Below are 17,146 nucleotides of genomic sequence, written 5' to 3' on the forward strand. Positions count from 1 at the left end.
TTGGTGTCTAATAGCAGCGAAGACGACGAAGATACCACAGTCCTAATCCCAGAAGATGGTATTGAATGTATACCGCCCAGCCAAGATGAGGTAAAGACAGCAATAAATCGGCTGAAGAATAATAAGACAGCAGGAGTCAATGGCTTACCAGCCGAGCTGTTCAAAACCGGAGGCGACACGCTGACAAGGTGTATTCATCAGCTAGTTAGCACCATCTGGCAGGAAGAACGAGTACTCGACGATTAAAACCCGAGTATCCTGTGCCCCGTCCACAAGAAAGGTATCTCCTTTCTTTGGTATGATCTAACTATAGGGGCATAAGTCTACTCCCTATTGCCTACAAGATCGTGTCAGGGATATTGTGCGAACGACTAAAGCCTTGGTCAACGAGATAATTGGACCATACTAATGCGGCTTTAGACCTGGCAAGTCCACCATTGACCAGATATTTACCTTGCGGCAAATCCTGGAGAAGACCCAAGAGATGCAGATCGACACCTACCACTTTTAGTCGATTATAAAGCAGCCTTCGACAGCCCGCTGCGTTCAAAGGTATTCCAAGCCATGTCTGACTTTGATATGCCCGCAAAGTTCATCCGGCTTTGTAAAATGACTTTAACTGACACGAGATCCTCAGTTAAAATAGGAAAGAACCTCTCCGAAGAGTTTTGTACCAAAAGAGGTTTCAGACAAGGCGACGGCCTTTCGTGTGATCTCTTCAACATCCTGCTGGAAAAGGTTACACGAGATGCAAACGTCAAAAGAAGTGGCACAATCTACACCAATAGCCACATTTTACTTGCTTATGCTGATGACATAGACCCCGCCAGGCCCACTTAGCAGATTCTCCTTCGACCTTTATAAAGGTATCATATACTTCTTTTACTGATCGTCCCATGATGTTGACGATCATTAAAAGAAGTATCTGATACCTTTATGAAGGTTGAAGGAGAATCTGCTAAGTGGGTCTGGCGGTAAACGGTGAGAAGACCAAGTTGATGGTGTCGACGCGCAATGCGTCCATTGAGCTCGGACCAACTGTGGAAGTTGGTTCCTTGTTTGTTTACCTTAGCACCTTCGTAAACACAGCAAACGGCATACGTTGTGAAATAAAAAAAGAATTGTATTGGCAAACAGATGCTACTTTGGCTTAAGTAAGCACTTCAAAAACAAAGCCACAAGTCGTCAAACAAAAATAACGCTCTACAAAACACTGATACTACCCGTGCTGATGTATGGTTCCGAAGCCTGAGTACTTGCGCAAGCAAGATAAGGCAGTGCTTGGCGTGTTTGAGAGAAAAATTTTTCGAAAGATCTACGGACCAATCTGCGTTGACGGTGAATATCGACGTCGTATGAATCACGAGCTGTATCTGCTATACAACAACATCAATATAGTTAAACGTATTGAGATGCAACGATTGGGTTGGCTAGATCATATCATAAGAATGAGCGATGATGAACCCGTTAAAAAGGAGTATAAATACCAACCGCTTGATGCTGCACGCAGAATTGGCAGCCCCAGGAATAGATGGCGCAAACAAGTGGATGAAGAGATGAAAAGGCGCGGTTTTCCAGAGTGCGAAGCAACAAATAGAAAGAATGGGAGATCTTTTCTTAGTTCGGCCTATGGAACAAATGTTCTGTAATGGGCCAGATATATAACTAAGTAAATATTTAGACCTCAACCTTCAAAATACCGAAAATGCGGAGGTACCGTTCAATGGGGGCTGTATGAAGTGGAAAATTTTATAACCCCAACGCAGCCTGAATACCAAATTTCAGCCATTTCTGTGGGATATTTAGGCCTCAACCTTCAAAATACCGAAAATCGGGAGGTACCGTTCTATATGGGCTATATCAAAACGTGGACCGATATAGCCCATTTTCAATACCAAACATCCTAGGAGTAATAGAAACTTATATATCAAATTATAAAGCCCTATCTTATCCATTGGTTGCTCTGCCTTTAATTATGCCGCCCGTTCTGGACTTCCCTCCTAAGCGATACAGAATGGGGAATCCCAAATTAATGATCTCCAAGTTGCCAGAGGGTAAGTCCAAATTACATATATGGATCATCTCCACGAAGAGACCTATCCGAGTTGAGTCACCCTAACCATACGGCTGTGATAAAAACTACCACCTAGACGCATCCATAAGGTTGGCGTGAGGACGTCCAAGACGTCATACCATCGGACATCAACGGACTTTCATTTCATCTAAAACTTGAGAGACTTCACAGTTGGATTTATCGAATTAATTCCGTATAAATTCTAGTTACCAAGTTCAGCCTTCGTCTGCCACCAAAAAATAACCTAATAATATGCCTGACGATCGGACTTAGCCACCCGTAAAACGTAGAATAATGGTTGGATGTATGGGACTTCGGTAGGCTACTAATATTATTTCCTTTTGTAAAACATTGAAATAATATATAGATTATTGATCTGGATGAAATTCTGAGTCGATCTAGGAATATCAGTCTGTTGTAATCAATTTAGCGTCCGCAAAAATCGAGCTAGTGGACTGGATTTTTGCACGCGATTTTATTTGTTCCATAGACAGCATCATAGACATCAAGTACGAAGATTAGCTATATCGGCCCATTTTTTTGTATAGCCAATGGGGGCTATACCAAAAAATGGGTACTTTCCGATTTTCGAAATTTTGAGAGATTTAGCTACTATTTTTATCCAAACTAGCTGTAATTTGACATCTGAGCTTCTTAGGGATCACAGCACTTCCTCACCAAAAATTGTCAACATATGTCCATGTTTAGATATAGTCCCCATATAACAGTACCTCCCGATTTTCGGTATTTTGAGAAATTTATTTAGAATTCTTAACCGAACCACCTGTAATTTAACATTTGAGGTTCTTAGGGTCACGATGCTTCCTCACTAAAAATCGTCAACATAGGTCCATGTTTAGGTATAGCCTCCATATAACGGTGACTCCCGATTTTCGGTATTTTGAGGGTTTTAGCTATTATTTTTATCTAGCTGCAATTTGACATTTGAGGTTCTCAGTGGTCACGATACTTTCTCACTTAAAATCTTTAACTTTGGTCCATGTTTCGGTATAGCCCCTATATAACGGTACCTCCCGATTTTCGGTATTTGAGGGTCTTAGCTACATTATTTGACGGAACTACCCGTTATTTGCAGTTACAAAACTTTTCCACCACAAAAAATTATCAATCATATAGTCCCACAGGTGGTGCCTTACACCTGGTTGAACACATTTTTTAGATTATATAATTTAGGCATTTGGGGTATCCGTTCTCGGAAAGGAAATGGTGGAGGGTATAAAAAGTTCGGCCCGGCCGAAATTAACGACTTTTAACATATTTATGTTGGGTCTGTCTGTGAAATAGTTAGATTCAATATTTATATATCTTTTCTATAGGTCCCAATTTTGGTCGGATAGTCACGAAATTTTTGGCAGAGAAGGGGTTCCAGAGAGGAAAACGCTTATATATTCTGGTGATAGTCGTTTTTATCTATATTCGTTTCTATTTGGGATATTCCAAAAGAAAAGCCTGACTATGAAAGTAGAAAATGATGCAAAGTAGGTTGGCGTAGCTAATCAAACAATGCTAATTAATAGTGACTAAGCCATCCCATTTTTCAATTTATTGGATTTTAATTCTAATGACAAATGTTTAGGGACATTTCAACAAAAGTAAATAATATTAAAGAATACCTACTGAGCTCTAAACTGGTTCGAATTGTGTTAACACAAAAAGACGCTCAGCACTCTCTAATTTGTGGAATTTTATTTTCATGGCGTATTTTTTTATACCCTCAGCTTTTAGGCTGAGTTCATACGACCAACAAGTGAGCAAACGCTATAATCGGGACGGGGCCGACCATGTAATACCCTACACCACTACCCCTGTGCATAAGCATTTCCTGGTAAACATTTCTTTTAGGGAATATAATCCGGCTACCACCAAACATAATATGTCTCTTTCCCTCTGGGAACCTCATAAGCAACCAAAATTTCGTGACCATCCGATTAAAATTACGACCTGTAGCGTGATTGCAAAAAATTGAAGAATTGGATGCATTACCGACTATTGTGGTATCCCCTTGTTTGACCACTTTCGCCAACCTACTTTACACCAATACACAGTGGATCCACCCATTGGCCAAAAATAAAAAAATAAATGTCAAAATTTTGGTACAACATCTGGCAACTCTGATAGCTATGACATGGACCTTTTTAAAAATGTATTAGTTTTTGTTTCATTCGAACGCGATCTTCAATAGCTTCAAAAATCGGAACATTTGACTTATATTTTTTGTTGTTAGTACAACCTATATTTTAAGTGCAAGTAAATATATTCAAAATATCGCGAAAGTAATACGTATAGCAAAATATTATAGTGGATTTTGAAAGAGGGGGTAATAGCTTAATTTTCATTAAAAAATAGTGTTTAGCGTGTTGTGGAATTATATTTTACTGCATATTTTCTTAGTGTATTTTGTAATGCCAATTCGATCATAAACTTGAATTTGACCTAAGGTTTTAGTCATGATGCCCACCAGTGCCCACCTCGGGAATAATTTTCCAAAGTAGGTCATGGGTTTGAGATTATTCAGTATTAAAATCAGCTGCCATCTAGTGCCAGACTATAAATGGTAGGTCGCTGACTAAATCTGCCCTAGAATAGGGTTTCTATGGATATATTAGCGTATAACTCTGTTATCTGACCACGTACATTAACATAATTGGCATCAGTGGCAAGATGAAGAAATCTTCTTCCAAATGTGTCTTACGTTGGCGGTAGGTGCCTTTCAGGATGAGCGCTATAAGATCTATAATAAAAATTTTACCAATTTTCAGACAAAAATTTAGATTTTTTAATCCGCTAAATTGGTTGGATTTTATGTTGTTTTGGAGATTGTTTTGTTTCCCCAAGCCTATTTTGCATCATAAGATAATCGGGACCTTTGTACATGTTATTTTGTATTAACATCATTAAACAATTCTTACCATATACCCCCTCCAGAAGGGAAAGGGGGGAGAATGTTACGCTCCTGGTTTCTTAAAACACTCTTCGCAGCAGCACAAAGCTGTAACCGGCGTATTGACTTGATTTTTACACTCTAAATATTTTTGGCCACATTCTCCATACAAGTGCATCCACTGTGCAATATAAAGGTAATATTTTTTCTTCCATTGACAGCCTTTGCCGTTGGAATATCCCTACCAGAAGCCGATATATTCACAAAAAATACAACTTTGAATTTGTCTCCACATGAGTTTTTCCCCATTTCGACCCCTAAATATCATCCGACTGGCACCAAATTCTATAGGCTTCTTTCTCCTATCTACCCCCAAAATTTCGTGATTATCCGATCAAAATTCCAACCTGTAGCGTGATTACAAAAAAAAAAATTGTATATATTACTGACTTTTGCCATATCTCGACGATATCCGATCCGCTCAAAACTGCGGACCTGTAGCGCGATTTCGAAAAAATTAAAAAATGGGATGTATTACCGACTATTGCTATATCTCCGTTATTTGGCCACCTACGCCAACCTACTTTGCATCATTGTAAAGGTGGGATATTCTACTTTCATAGTCAGGCTTTGCTTTTGGAAGCTCCCCATCCAAAGCTGTGATATTCGTCATTATAATTAAAATCGCAAAAATGAAAAGTTGAGTTGTATTAGCGACTATTGCGATATCTTCGTTGTTTGACCACCTATTTTCTACTTTCATTAGCAGGTTTTGCTTTTCATATGCCCCTTATAGATGCGGAGATATGCGTTTTGAAATAAAACGTTGACTTTTTCTCCAGACCCTCATCAACAACCAAAATTTGGTGACGATCCGATCAAAATTGCGACCTGAAGCGTGATTACAAGGTTTAGATGGACAGACGGACGGACACACATAGCCAGATCGACTCAGCTTGTCGATACATTCATTTTGGTATATATAAGTATGGGTCTACGACCATTATTTTGATGCGTTACAAACTTTTTGGACAAAACCAACTTATAATACCCTCCCCACATAGTGGTGTAGGGTATAAAAATGTGCCTCATCGAAATAACGGTTTTAGACCCCAAGTATGTTTGGACGAAATTCGTTTCAGACAATTTGGAGTCGATTTAGCCATGCTCGTCCGACTGTCTGTCTGTCTGTCGGTCCGTCTGTCCGGCTGTCTGGCTGGATTCGAAGCAAATTTTGGGAATGGCAAAATTTTGTCCAAACTTAGCATTGATTTGGTCCAAACTTCGCACATCGTATTATTCCTTCCAGATATATATCGGGTTCGAATATCAACTATATCGGTCCACTCCTTATCGGATAAAGTGAAGTTTAAGAGCTCTTCTCGGATCGTTCTGAAATTTCTTTCGGTAGGTTGTACTTGCGACTTCTTTTACGACGGTACAATTTTTTTTTCTTGCGCAAGTACATACTTCCTGAAATATTGGCATAAAAGTTCCAAGAAATCCTGGCAGCACCAACCAAAATCGCAAATCAGCAAGATAATTCTCGCAGGGAGTTTCTGATTGGTGCAGATTTTGCACATCGTATTATTTCATCCAGTCATGTATCAGGTTGGAATATGAACTATATCGGTCCACTCCTTCAGGTACCTCTCTAGCAAAAAGTGATGTTTAAGATCACCTCTCGAATAGTTCTGATTCTTTTTTCAGTAGGTTGTTCTAGCGGCCTCATTTACAACGGTAAAATTTTTTCTGGAGGAAGTCAATACTTTTTGAGGTAATTGCCCAAAATCTCCAACAACCTGCCAGCACCTACTAAATTGGCTATTGTGCAAGATAACGCTAAAACTAATTTAATATTTCGAGCCCTTTGTGGAGAAGTTTGGTTACTAAAAATGTTGGTATATGTCAGTGATTTGGTATAGCCTAACATTACGATATCTACGGATTTTAAAACAAACTCTTGATTCAAAACCGATATGTTTTATATACGGCATAATTTTTGTGTTTGGTTTTTTTTTTTTTTTTTTTGGTCAGCGGCTCCGTCAGCACTGATACTTTCTTACTTGTTTTTTAAGACAAATATATCTGTTTCGATTTGTTGTAATAAAACTAAACACGGTGCTCTGGAAACCATTTTAAATGGAAGGTGCTTACACCTCGGAAGTTTTTGCAGATTCTAAAACTACAATGTTTATTGATGAGAAAAATCAAAAAACAAAAAAAATCGCCGGAGCGCTTTTTAAATAAATCGCGATTTCAGTTGACATTTTTAGGACTGTTTAGGTTTTCCCGATTTTCCTTAGAAACCGCAAGTCCTATCAAAATGGGACTGAAGAAAATTTTGTAGCTATGAAAATTCTCTACAAGACTGGCCTTTATGGTATTCTGGTCGGTTTTACCTTTTTTGAGATATAGAACTTCAAATAGGGTCAATTCAAATTCAATTCAATTCTGTATCGCCCCCTAATAAAACAATGTCATGACTGCAAATTCCAAACTTAAACTTATATATCTAAAACATGTTACAACCTAGGATTAGTTACTTAAGCCAGTCTTGTAGAGAATTTTCACAGCTTTAAGATTTTCTCAGGGCCCATATCGATAATACTTACCGTATTCAAGCGAAATCGCGAATCCCTAACAAACAAAAAAAACTAAAAATGTAAACTGAGCTTCTTTATCTCAAAAATGGTACAGGCTGGGAACAAATAATAAACGTCGATACTCTAGAGAATTTTCGCAGCTACAATATTCTCTTTAGCTCCATTTAGATTAGACTTGCGGTTTCCAAGCAAAATCGTGAAAACCTAAAAAAACACCTAAAAATGTGAATTTTGACCGCGATTTATTTAAAAATCCCTACAGCGATTTTTTCTTGTTTTTGGATTTTTCTCATCTATGAACACTGCTGTTTCAGAATTCACAAAAACTTTCCCTGTGTAAGCGGTTTTCATCAAAAGTTAGTTAAGGCGCACCCTTCTTGACATTATTTTATAAGGGGGCGATACAGTCAGTGCATTGTCCCAATTTGTATGTTCTGTATCTCAAAAATGGTAAAAACTACGAAAATACCATAAAGGTCGATCTTATAGAGAATTTTTATAGCTACAACATTTTCTCTAGTCCCATTTTGATAGGAATCGCGATTTCTAAGCAAAATCGTGAAAACCTAAACAACCCCTAAAAATGTCAACTTAAATCGCGATTTATTTAAAAAGCGCTCCGGCGATTTTTTTAGTTTTTTGATTTTTCTCATCTATGAACATTGTAGTTTCAGAATCCGCAAAAACTTCCAAGGTGTAAGCACCTTCCATTTAAAATTGTTTCAAGAGCACCGTGTAAAAGAACTTTAAATCAGTACCAGAGTGTCGACTGTGGTCAAATATAAAATATATAGCTAAAGACGCCAAAATATTTATGACTTTTAATGTAATCGAGATTTTACTGACAATTTTTAAAGATTATACTTTGCTAATTACTGGATGTTAAATCTATCCGAAAACAACTGTTCCATTTTTTTAGTTTTAATAGAAATCAATCAATCATATTCGAGATGAAGGTTTAGTACACAAAAGGTCTTATCTTCTATGTTAAGGTTTTATGTTTTCAATTTGAAATATATAGACGACTGTGCCTTGGTTGGCGATAAGCGGCAAGATAAACTCATCTTTAGCCACTTGCTGAATTGAAATATACGTACAATACCTACGTAGTTTTTATTAACACCTGTTTTTGGCTCTAGTAATTGTATAGAACTGTCAATTTGTTTGATAAGTTATTTAAAATTTGACAGGCTAAACTTGTTATCTAGAGCTAGGTCAAATATGTTTTAAAAACGATTTTTTCAAAAAAAGTAAAGTAAAAAAACATTTCCTCAAGAATTACATGAGAAAACTCTTGGACTCTTCCAGAACTGCAAAAATCTACTAATTTCTACTTTTTTCATATCATAAGGGAAACATTTTTATCGTAGTAAAAAGTTGTAAATTCTTGCAGGTTCTGGAACAGTGATTTTGTCTACGTACATTGAATATCGATATAAGCAAAAGGTTTTTTAAAAAATATAACCTTTTAATAATTTGTAAAATATTTTTAACAATTTGTTCATCTTGATAGAGAATAAGAATAGGGACTTTTCATAATTTTTAACATACTTTTTAAGAATAAAAATTAATAATCAATTTTATTGAATCAACACTAACGGATTTGTATAATATAAAATCGGTTTTATATATGTTTTTATACTATTTAGACCGAATATAATTTAATTTATTGGCATTCCCCAAAGAAAATGTAATTTGTTTAGCACGTTTCTTTCCAATTTCAATAAAAGTGTATGTATGTATATTTGACCTTGGACATTGTCACTAAATTCATAAATTATAAGAAAAAGGAATGTGGAGGAGTATGTGTGTGTTTTCGTTATATTTTCTCTCATAATTAGTTCAAATTTTAATAATTTATGGGATATGAAAAGATTTTCACTTTTCACACATATTATTTTTTTTTTTTTTGGTTGTCTGTATATTTTATATATATTTTATAGTATGAGTTCATAAAAAATAATTTTTATTCGATTTTTGAAGACATGGTGCATACCAATAATCAGTCGACCATGGTACAATAATACAGGTAGCATTATCAAGCCAGCTGATGGTAACATAATGTGTCAATTGCATTGAATTGATGTCAAATTTTGACATCTTATGTTACCAACAACTGCCGATGCGGCTACCTGTGTATTTGTACCATGCAGTCGACTTTGTCGCCAGGAAAATACACTCAGTTTATGGCTCTACAAAAAAGGAATAAAAGGAGTGGTTGACCTTAAAGTACAACGAAAAGATCCCTAATATCTAAAATAAATAGCATTTTCCTAGATTTCCATAATCATAACAAAAGCGTTTAATTTTTAAAGCATCGTGCCAACCAGTCATTTTAGTTGGCTACCGTAAGAATTTGTAGAGCCTAGTGACCATTATGTCAGAAATCATGGACTTGCAAACGCAACCTTTAACCAGGACCACAAGGAATATCTTCGTTGTTACATGAAAATTATTCAGGGGTTCTGATACACCAATTCAGTTTTGTTGGAGTTCATCGAAGACGAAAATACATACCTTTGGTGTCTTTGGGTCCCTTCATTATACCCTACACCATATTGTGTTAAGGGATTTTATATCTTTGTGCATTTGTATGTAACATGCAAAAGGAAACGAGATAGGCCAATAGTTCCTCTTGGGGATATACATAGAATCATTTTCTGAGTCGACTTATGCATTGTGTTTGGTCGGTCTATTTTTGTAGTCCATGATTGGGGAAGATTGGTACTTTAGCCATAGGAAGAACGCTATTGCATTTGGTGAAAATAGGTTCAGATTTGGACATAGCTCTTATATATGATATCCCGATTTCATGTATTTGGTGCAACAAATACCCAAATTTGGAAAATTTCACCGAATTCAAACTAGAAATAAATGTGCCAAATTATACTGAAATGGGTTCAGATTTGGATATAGCTCTCATATATATGTTCGGCCAAATTGAGGTATTTGGTGTACCAAACACAAATTCTGTTAATTTTTCACATATATTTTTAGCCGATTTTGTGTATTTGACGCACCAAACACAAAATTATACAGATATTTTAAGAAATTTGGAATTTGTAACGCAATTCTGCCTAGAAAAAGTTTCGGTAAATTATATTGCATGGTACTCTTGAAAGGAGTTTACACCCGGAAAAGTTTGCGGATTCGGGAACTACAATGTTTATATATACAAGAAACAAAAAACCAAAAATCGAAGGAGGGCTTTATAAATAAATCGCGGTCAAAGTTCACATTTGTAGGGTTTTTTAAGGTTTCACGATTTTGCAGTGAAACCGCAAGCCCTATCAAAACGGAATTAAAGAAAATGTAGCAATAACAGTGAAAATTCTCTACCAGATTGTCCTTTATGATATTTTCGTAGGTTTTACCATTTTGGAGATATAGAAGTTCAAATTGGGACAATGCACTGGCTGTATCGTCTCCTTATAAAACAATGTCATGACTGCAATTTCCCAACTTAAAATTATATATATCTCAAAAATGGTACAACCTAAGAAAAAATTACGAAAGCTAATCTTGTAGAGAATTTTCACAACTATAAGATTTTTTCTAGTCCCATTTCGATAAGACTTACCGTTTTCAAGTAAATCATGAAAATCTAAAATAAACCTAAAAATTTGAACTTTGGCCACGATTTATTTAAAAATCCCTCCAACAATTTTTTCTCGTTTTTTTTGTGTTTTTTATTTTCTCATGAACATTGCTCTTTAAGAATCGGCAAAAACTTTCCAGGTGTAAGCTCCTGTCATTTAAGGTTGGCTTAAAGCACCGTGATTGAAATCGTGGTCGTGTAGGGTATCATATAGACGGCTCCGCCCGACATTAATACTTTCCTTGCTGTTTTTTATACTCTCACCATTTATGCTAACGAGGGTATATACACTTTCTTACGGGCAAAATGTGCCTCATCGAAATAATGGTTTTAGACCCCAAGTATGTTTGGACGAAATGTGTTTCAGACAATTTGGAGTCGATTTTGCCCAAACTTAGTTTAAGTTCGAAGATGGGCTATATCGGTCCACTCCTTCCGGCACCTCCCCCACAAAAGTTCGAAAATGTTCGGAAAATTTGTGCGCACGATAACTCTTGAAGGAAGTAACCGATTTGATCAATACTTTCCACGCCGTGAAATTTCTACCACACTTAGATGAGGTTCGAATATGGACTCAATCGGTCCACTCCTTCGGGTACCTCCCACACAAAATTTCGGATAAGTTCAGATTAGGACCTGCTCTCGAATCGCTTCGACTTTTGTTGCAACAACTTGTATTCACTGTCCTCCATACGATGGTACAAATTTCATCAGGGGCAAGTCCATACTTTCCCTATGGCACCGTGTGTAGTGGTTGGAGCTCAAGATAACTCTCGAAGGGATCTGCCGATTCGGTCCAAAATTTTGCCTTCGTAATATATAGTTTAAATTCGAAGACAAGCCATATCGATCCACTCCTTCAGGTACCGCCCCCACAAAAGTTTAAAAATGTTCGGAAAAACTTTGCGCACGATAACTCTTGAAGGGAGTGACCGATGTAATCCATACTTTGCACATCCTAATATATCTACCAGATATATATCAGGTTCGAATATGGACTATAGTTGTTTACTCCTTCTGGTACCTCGCACACAAAATTTCGGATAAGTTCACTTTAAGACCTGTTCTCGAATCACTTTGATTTTTATTGAAGCGATTTGCATTCGTTACCTCCATTACGACGATAAAAGTTTCATATTTCTTGGGAAAACAGCCCGAAGGTGTAAAAACCCCTATGTCACTATATGTGGCGGTCGGTGAGCACGATAACTCTCGAGCTGTTCAACCGATTTGGTCCAACATTGGGTCTTCGTCATATTATATCCAAACTTAGTTTCATGGCGCTATGACCAAAATGCTACGACGATATCACTTGAATGGGGCAACCATTTTTTTCCAAACTTTGGATCTCCTTATATGTTGTCAAAATTTAGTTTAATTTCTAAAATGGACCATACCGGACCTCCCTTAGGTTACCTCACCCACAAAAGTTCAGCATTTGTGTCTTAGTGCAGTTCATTCCTAATCCAGATTTTTGTCGGCAAGTTCAAATGTCCAAAAAGGGCCACAAAATTCAGAAGAGACCTTAAATACATTCGATTTGTCCGTAGGTTAAAGTTTCACTTCACATTGGCTGAGGGTATATATCTGTCGGCAAAGCCGACTGACATTTTTTTACTTCTTATAGCGGTATTTAAGTGAGATTATGTTAGCTTTACTGCTGTGACTTGTATATCTTATGTAGTCAGTTTCAATGTGTACTGTTCAATGGCGGTAACCAAACCTAGTTTTGGACTACGTTGACGATTTTCCAAATTGTATTGACGACGATTTCCGATCAAAAACTGTCGGCCGACAGGGTTTTTAGAGCTTTTGAGCCAAATGGTGCAGGTTTATGTAATTTCAATAAATTTAAAAGTGTCTAACGAGGATACTCTCAGGTATCATTCTTCGAAAACGAAACGTTTTTCCATGCTGTTCCCTAAATGTTCTAGTCTACTAAGGATGATTTTCACTAAAATTTAGTACCTGTGGAAGAATAAAATATAGCACTTTGTGTAAACGCTACGGTAATTTATTATTTTAATTAATAATTTATTTTTATTCTATCTATATAACAAACAAAAATTAACACAATATCTGTTATAGCTTCCGAGAAATTTTCAGAAATTACGTATTTTCCAAAATTGGGAAAATTGCCGTCTTTAGGGGCACATACAATCGGTAACACAAAAAATTGAGGGTTTAGCCAGGAAAATTGATTTCTAAACCACTGGTGCCCTTTTTACTTGTTTTACTTAACCCTTTCAGTGTCAAAATAATTTCTGCCCATGTAAAAACATTGCTAAATGTCGAATATATTCGACAAAGGGATTGAAAGGGTTAATAGGTATATTCTACTTCTAATCTTTTGCCTGCCGCTTTTTAGGCATTTTTATTTATTTTATTTAAATTCTTCAATTTTAAATACCATACAAAACCGGTGACTTTGTGCGGGGCATCATCGCACAGTCACAATCAAAGAGATTTGTTCACTTGGTTATTTTTAAACACAATTTTACAACATAGTTATTTATATTTTATTGTATAATAAATTAATAATAAATAATAACTTCATAAATTCATTTAACACTCATTTCAAGTATACAATTTTATCAATGTTGAGCAGTTATCCAATAATTCTGCTGAGGAATGTGGAGATTTTATTATCATTTTATTTTTTCACCTTCGAATAGCACACTTTCTGTTTGATAACAAAAAATGGTTAATAAAAATTGCAATCGAATATTATTCACTTCACTTCACTTTTTGTTTAAAATTTTAATTGAAAAATATTAAATTTTAAATAAAATATATATTTTTTATTCATCTTCATACACAATTTTTCAAATGTAAATCATGGTAACTAACACATGGACGCAACAGTTACCCTTTTGTGTCGAACGAAAAACAAACGCACACACACACAAACACAAAGCATGCCAACAAACCACATCTGTGTAACACCATTGTTTCACCCCCCGAAGAAGACCGACCAACAGGGAAATTTGTTTCCCAACTGCTGCTGTGTCTGAACTTTTTTGTTTGCCTGCTTTAATTTTTTGTTGTTATATTTAAATAATAACAGTAGAAATTCAATACTTATTCAACATACATTTTTTTGTTGCTCTTCCACATTTAGCATCTGTTGTAAAGGTATCCAATATGTATTTTGTTGTTGTTGCTGTTACTGTTGTGCAAATATTACTTCAATTTAAAACACTTGTGTTAAACGTTGTTATAATAATTTCTTTTATTTGTGTATTTTTTTTTCTAAACTCTTTTCCTCTTTGCATTTCACTTGAACACACTCACTCACGCGCGAATTTTTCTTTAGAGTTTTATTTTTTGTTTTCGCCGCAAAAAAATTCGAAACGCACACCGCATTTGGTCTTTTCACGTCAATTTTCCCCGACGTTCAAAAGTACGCTAAATTGTCCATTGGCTCTGGCTCTCGTTGGCGTTGGCATTCGATTTGTTTATTCTGATTAGAAGGACCGCTGCTGCTGCGACGCAAGCAGCGTTATTGCACTCAATTAAGAGGTAGTGATTTGAGTGAGTTTTCTCCAGAACACAGAGAACGTTATTAACAAGAGAGATTCTCTACTCACCACTCACAGTTTTTCTCTGTGTGCAATACCGTTGTAAGAGAGCAATGAGAGCTGTAAACAAAAGTGAAAAAAAAAACACTGAAATCAAATAAGAAGAAGAGTTATTGCGGAAATTATCGTGTGCCAAAATCTACTTCCGTTTCTCGCATCGCAACCCAAGTGATGTGTGTGTGTTTGTAAGGGCCAGTCTATGTGTGAAAAGTAATGAAACCCAAAACCCGTTTAAATTGTCGCAAATGCCCTTATCATCCCTTCTTTATCTCAACCCCTTTATATTTGTATGATAAATCTATATGTCAAGTTCATGTGTAAATATCTGTGTTATCGAAGAAAAAAATTTTTGGAAGCACAGTGGGCGGTATTAGGTAAAAATACATATATACATTTTTTTCGTTGGAGAACGTAAGAAACACTCATGTGAATGATAAACAATGTGACCGTATGTTTAGAGATAAAAAATTGCATATTAAACGCGAGAAAGAATGTGGTAGGTAAGTGCGAGGTTGGCCTTAACACATCCTTCACCACAAATTTTATCGAAACAAAATTGAATAATTAGTTTCCTTTTGTTTATGAAAGTACTAGGCTCCTTCGCCAAAGTGGCCCAACCAAAACTTTGTATCCGAAAATGTGACAAAGAACGCACGAAATACCAAAAAATCGGTCGGTACCGTAACATGGAGGCTATAATAAATTGTGGATCTATACCGACAATTCTCTGTAGGAATGTTTTATACCCCTAACTTAGTCTTCGTTATCCGTTACGGTATGATAATGAGGCTAAAACATTAAAAAAATGGAAAATCGGTGGTACCTTACCATGCGGGTATATAAAAACGTGGACGGACCTACGAAAAACGAACACTAAACACGAAATTTCAGCTATTTCGGTAGGATGTTGAGGGAACAAACTTCAAAATACCGAATATCGGGATGTACCGTTCTATGGGGGTTATATAAAGACGTGAACCTATACCGATAAATTTTAGGTAGAAAGGTGTATACCCCCAATGAACTCAGTCATTTCGGTGTGATATTGAGGCTAAAATCTTGAAAATATCAAAAATTGGAAGTTACCGTTCTATGGGGGCTATATGAAGACGTGGACCTATACCGACAAATTTCAAGTGGAAAGTTTTATGCCCCAACCAATACCAAATTTCGATCATTTTGGTAGGATATTGAAGCTAAAACCTTGAAAATATCGAAAATCGAGAGGTACCGTTCTATGAGGGCTATATGAAGGCGTGGACCTATACTGACAAATTTCAACTGTAAATTTTATGCCCCAAAGAAGACTAAATACAAAATTTTAGCTATTTCGGTGAGATATTAAGGGCACAACCTACAAAATATCGAAAATCGGAAGGTACCCTTCTAATCCGAGAAAATTTAGGTGGAGAGGTTCATTCCCCCAACGAACACGAAATACCAAATTTCAGACATTTCGGTGGAATATTGATGCCAAAAACATGAAAATACTGCAAATCTGGAGGCACCGCGGTGCACCGTTCTATTGGGGCTATATGAAGACGTGGACCTATACCGACAAATTTCAAGTGCAAAGTTTTATGCCCCAACGAAGACTAAATACAAAACGTCAGCTATTTCGGTGGGATATTGAAGCCACAACCTTCAAAGACCTGGACCTATATCGACAAAATTCAGGTGGAGAAGTTCATTCACCCAACGAACACGAAATTTCAGACATTTCGGTTCGATATTGAGGCCAAAAACTTCTAAATACCGCAAATCGGGATGTACTGTTCTATGGGGGCTATATGAAGACGTGGACCTATATCAACAAGGTGGAAAGTTTAATACCCCCAGCGAAAACTAAATACCGAATTTCAACCATTTTGGTGGGATATTGAGTTCACAAACTTCAAAATACCTAAAGTCGGGAGATGCCGTTTTATGCGGGCTATATGAAGACGTGGACTCAAATTTTAGGTGAAAAGTTGTATACCCCCAACGAACCTAAATACCAAATTTCAGCCATTTCGGTGTGATACAATCGTCAAAATACCGAAAATCGGGAGGTACCGTTCTATGGGGGGCTATATAAAGACGTGGGCCCGTACCGACAAATTTCAAGCGGAAAGTTTTATACCCACAACGAAGACAAAATAACGCTTTTTCGGTGTGATATTGAAGCCACTGTTTTGGATATTTTGTGCGTTTATTGAAAGATCAACTTAAAGACTAATTTACAAAGTAGAGAATAGACATTAATAGACCAAAGCAATGTTCGAATCAAACAATTAATAGAAACATACAGGTTGTATTGAGGGTTGCCAAATTCTAATACTCCTCCTCAAACTGGATGTTTCCTTACAAAAACAAAAAATTAATATTCAATAACATATTATTCCA

At 36.4% G+C, this 17,146-nt stretch overlaps 1 protein-coding gene across 2 annotated transcripts in view; it reads right to left on the bottom strand.

Moving 5' to 3' along the window:
* dnc (phosphodiesterase dunce) overlaps window positions 1–14,624 on the bottom strand; it is a 1,334,769-nt gene extending 1,320,145 nt beyond the window's left edge. For both annotated transcript variants that reach the window (XM_073977500.1, XM_073977499.1), the window contains exon 1: window positions 14,275–14,624. The gene's annotated coding sequence lies outside the window, so the exon portion shown is untranslated. The remainder of the gene's footprint in view (window positions 1–14,274) is intronic.
* Between the last annotated feature and the right edge of the window lie 2,522 nt (window positions 14,625–17,146).

Source organism: Musca autumnalis, unplaced genomic scaffold (assembly GCF_047663935.1).
Source record: "Musca autumnalis isolate F117 unplaced genomic scaffold, ASM4766393v1 scaffold_3, whole genome shotgun sequence".
Lineage (NCBI taxonomy): Eukaryota > Metazoa > Arthropoda > Insecta > Diptera > Muscidae > Musca > Musca autumnalis.